Below are 4887 nucleotides of genomic sequence, written 5' to 3'. Positions count from 1 at the left end.
CCCCTGAGGCCACCTTCTATCTCTGTCCAGGAGGCCAGGGTTCATCTTCAACCAGGTGGGGGGGGCACATATGGCCCACCAAAAGCAGACCAACCTAATACTATAAAAAGAGCATAAAGGTAAAGGGACCCCTGACCATTAGGTCCAGTCGTGGCCGACTCTGGGGTTGCAGCACTCATCTCGCTTTATTGGCCGAGGGAGCTGGTGTACAGCTTCCGGGTCATGTGGCCAGCATGACTAAGCTGCTTCTGGCGAACCAGCGCAGCGCACGGAAACGCCATTTACCTTCTCACCGGAGTGGTACCTATTTATCTACTTGCACTTTGACGTGCTTTTGAACTGCTAGGTGGGCAGGAGCAGGGACCAGGCAATGGGAGCTCACCCCGTTGCAGAGATTTGAACCGCAGACCTTGTGATCGGCAAGTCCTAGGCTCTGTGGTTTAACCCACAGCACCACCCGCGTCCCTCAAAAAGAGCAAACTGTTGGGTAAAAGGTAGATCAACAACTTTGCATGCAGAAGATCCCAAGTTCAATCCTTGGTTTCTCCGGTTCAGGGCAGGAAAAGACTCATTCAAGTCTGTAGTTCCAGAAAGCCAATGTGGACAATAGTGAGCTGGACGGACCAATGGTCTGACTCAGTATAAGGCAACTTCCTATATCCTTGTCCTTTCTTTAAAAAAAAGAGAGAGTGACCCAGTTCCAATGAATGACAAGTAACTGAACCCTACAGCAGTGGTAATAGCCATTAGAGCTACCTTCAACCAGCTTTCTGAGGGATAACATCCCACAGGTCTGTAATGAATTATTGTAAAGGGCTTCTCTGACAGCTGTAGCCTGAATAAACAGAAAGCAAGATGAAATATGCTGCCTCCCTGCTAGATTTATTGCACATCATTCCTAGTCCTGTCCTAGTTCCCGTTCTTCCCATGGAAACTGAACTGAGAACTGGGACAGTGAAAGAGTTAAGCAAATCTGTCTTGCCAAGAGATCTAAGAACATCTTGCCCTCGGGCAGGTGTGTCCTCCTTTCAACCTTCTAGAGCACTACATAACAATATTTACCAGGACCCCTGAAAAGCAAATTCACCTTGTGGCATTAGCAAAATTAACACGAGGAAATACAATGGCCACCTGGTGTCAAAAAAAGGAAAAGATCTTCGCTACCTTTTCACTTCTTCATTAAGGGTTTTATTTTATTTTGCTTCACTGAAGGCAAACAGAAATGTGCTGTTGCTGTAGATGTTTCTTTTAACAAGACAAGCCGAGTCGGTCTCAGTGATGGGATGCAGCGTGGGAATAGAGCACTTATTATAAAAGTTGTGTCAAGTATTTGTTTTAAGCCATTCATCTCAATTGCTGCATCTTTCCTCCAAGTTCTGCACTGACTATATTAAAGACATGTAGCTACTCCATTGATCTCAGTTCCCGCCTGTTAGTTCTCACCTCTGTAGAAAATACACAGGAGCACCTGCTCACATTTATGCAATGCAGCCGGCAAGCTGCAAGGAAACACACAATCCGAGAGATCCCATAGCTGCCATCTTCTAACCTTTTGCACGTTGAAATCTTGAGCATCTCTCTTAAAACAAACATTGTGGCAACAGCAGGTTTTCTTCTTCTCCTAGTATGGGAAGGAGGAATATTCTATTGTTCCTTTCCATACGTTGAGTAAATCCCTCTATGAAACAGCACAATAGCTATAACTGAAGTTCAGAAACGGTCGTCTTTGTTTCTTTTCCATAATGGCTTAGGGGCAAAAGACTGGTTGGTTCCTAGACAAGCTATGGAGCGGAAGATATAGACAGTAATTCATACTTCTTCTCGATACACTTCCATGTCTCCTCCAAAATCTGGAGATGCTAGGATCGGTCCAGGTATAACCTTCACGCATTGCTTCCCTGACTATTTCCTTCCTCTCCCGCGTAGGCTTTAAGTAAGTAAAGGCAACACCTCACAACATTGTTTCTGGTGTGTCCTCCACTGTTCAACAAGAGAATGAGCAGCCTGATATAACCTAGAGAAGGAAAGAGAGGAGACATTTGTTCAAGGGCAAACTCATGCTTAAACCTATTGTGAAGACAGAGGCGTCAAGCTCCTTTAGCTATCCCAATTACCTCGGGAGACTCCAGTTGTTAAGTTGTGGGTGAACATATCAGACGACATAGCGATTCTTCAAACAGCTCTTGTTTATTCACAGGCCAGAACAGAACTGAACTGAAGGGTTCAGTCAGCCTGCTTATATAGAGCTCCAGTACAATGTAACTGTAACAATTTTCTAAAACTATTCAATCACTCAACGTGATCCCTTATTTGCATAACTATCTACAGTATCCCTCTGCTGGCCCAGGGTGAGAACTTCAGTACATAACACCACTAATGCACCATACTTTGCTAGCTATTGGTGTTGTTGTTGTTTAAGAAACACAACAAGCAGAGAACACACAGGTGGGAAGATGAGTGAACAGTGGTGGTAGGGAGAGTAAAAGAAGTCAAATACAAGTGCTTTGTCTTAGCAGCTTGGTTTTCTTAAGAGAGGGGTGGCAATTCCATTTATTAAATGCTTAATTTGATGTTTGGGGAGAGCAAAGGATTCTTGACAATTTAATGACTTGTAAGTGTTCCCATAGTCTCCTAATTAGTTCCCATTTAGTTGATGTGCTGTTCTGCTTCCAGGTTTTAGCATACAAAATTCTTGCAAGAGTAATTATGTACAGTACCTGTGTTGGGAATTGTCTGATGGCTGTAACACCTTCTATGTAGTTCAAAAGAGATAGTAATGGCTTGGTGGCCATGTTTACTTGGAAGACTTCTTCAATAATGGTTGTTTATTTATTTGGATGTACAGTCATACCTTGGTTTTCAAATAGCTTAGGTCTGGAACGTTTTGGCTCCTGAATGCCACAACCCAGAAGTGAGTGTTTCAGTTTGCAAACTATTTTTGGAAGCCGAACGTCCGATGGAGCTTCTGCAGCTTCCGATTGGCTGCAGGAGCTTCCTGCAGCCAATCAGAAGCAGCACTTTGTTTTTCGAACGTTTTGGAAGTCAAACGGACTTCCGGAACAGATTCTGTTCAACTTCCAAGGTACAACTGTATAGCCTACCTTTCACCCTAAGGGCTTGAGGGTTGTTGGTTGCATATCATTTCAAAATTAAAACTGTTAAATTTAAAGCATTACTACAATACATCAGGATGGGGCAGTCAATGTCTGCAGCATCATCTCCAAAGCTCTGAACACAGGTGTCTTCACTTGTTGATGTGTAATGTACAGCCATTAGCCAATATTTCTGTGCTTTGCTCGATCAAATATGGAGGGAGAGACCTGTGTTTATTTTCTTGGAGGATGGATGGCGGCTAATGGATTGAAGTTGAATCCTGACAAGACAGAAGTACTGTTTTTGGGGGACAGAGGGCGGGCTGGTGTGGAGGACTCCCTGGTCCTGAATAGGGTAACTGTGCCCCTGAAGGACCAGGTGCGTAGCCTGGGAGTCATTTTGGACTCACAGCTGTCCATGGAGGCGCAGGTCAATTCTGTATCCAGGGCAGCTGTCTACCAACTCCACCTGGTACGCAGGCTGAGACCCTACCTGCCCGCGGACTGTCTCGCCAGAGTGGTGCATGCTCTAGTTATCTCCCGCTTGGACTACTGCAATGCGCTCTACGTGGGGCTACCTTTGAAGGTGACTCGGAAACTACAACTAATCCAGAATGCGGCAGCTAGACTGGTGACTGGGGGCGGCTGCCGAGACCACATCACACCGGTCTTGAAAGACCTACATTGGCTCCCAGTATGTTTCCGAGCACAATTCAAAGTGCTGGTGTTGACCTTTAAAGCCCTAAATGGCCTCGGCCCAGTATACCTGAAGGAGCGTCTCCACCCCCATCGTTCTGCCCGGACACTGAGGTCCAGCACCGAGGGTCTTCTGGCGGTTCCCTCATTGCGAGAAGCAAAGCTACAGGGAACCAGGCAGAGGGCCTTCTCGGTAGTGGCGCCCGCCCTGTGGAACACCCTCCCATCAGATGTCAAAGCGATAAATAACTACCTGACATTCAGAAGACATCTTAAGGCAGCCCTGTTCAGGGAAGTTTTTAATCTGTGATATTTTAGTGTATTTTTGGTTTCTATGGAAGCCGCCCAGAGTGGCTGGGGAAACCCAGCCAGATGGGTGGGGTACAAATAAATTATTATTATTATTAATTATTATTATTATTATTATTATTATTATTATTATTATTATTATTATTTCTTGGCAAAGCCAACATTTACTGCCTTTCTGATCAGCTTGTTCTTCTATAGAAACCAATGTCATTAAATTGCCATTTTAAGAGAGTTTTGCTTTTAAGTTATTGAAACTGTAAAGTCTCAACCTTTCCTAAACAACTCTCTTACCTCTTTCCATACTCCCTTCTGCATATCACCATTTCACTTTATATTTATTACTCTGAGTAACAAAGCAGAAATCTTACGTTCTTATAGCAAAAGCTTTCGGCCTCTGCCTTCATCAACTGCCTTGATAAAAATGATGCTGTCTCCAAGGTGGCAGTTCTAGAGCTTTGGAGATGAAACGCTTCCTCAAAACTCTATAACTTCCACCTTGGAGACAGTGTCATTTTTATCAGAGCAAGTGGTTAAGGCAGTATTAGGCAGAAGCCAAAACTGCAAGGCTGTAACAGTTCTGTTTTGTTAGTCACTGTAACATATATATGTTTTAGTGGTTAACTGCATCCTACCAGAATCCAGAACAAATTTGTCTTTAGTTAATCCCTTTCAAGCTTAGAAGGATAGTGACTGAAGACGCGGAAGTCTTGCCTAGTACCGGCTAATATTTTTCTGGTGTCAGAAAGATATTAGCTGGTACTTTTTACTTTCTCAGGCCTTTTCAAATCTT

At 44.1% G+C, this 4887-nt stretch overlaps 1 long non-coding RNA gene across 1 annotated transcript; it reads right to left on the bottom strand.

Moving 5' to 3' along the window:
* Window positions 1–1165: 1165 nt before the first annotated feature.
* LOC310673555 lies at window positions 1166–4544 on the bottom strand. Its single transcript, XR_014509101.1, has 2 exons — window positions 4466–4544; window positions 1166–2014 (listed from the first exon to the last, which is right to left on the bottom strand). It is a non-coding gene; the product is annotated as an uncharacterized lncRNA (long non-coding RNA).
* Between the last annotated feature and the right edge of the window lie 343 nt (window positions 4545–4887).

This window comes from Podarcis tiliguerta (assembly GCF_965153285.1).
Source record: "Podarcis tiliguerta genome assembly, chromosome: 3".
NCBI classification, from domain to species: domain Eukaryota; kingdom Metazoa; phylum Chordata; class Lepidosauria; order Squamata; family Lacertidae; genus Podarcis; species Podarcis tiliguerta.
This window is presented reverse-complemented; position numbering and strand designations above follow the sequence as displayed.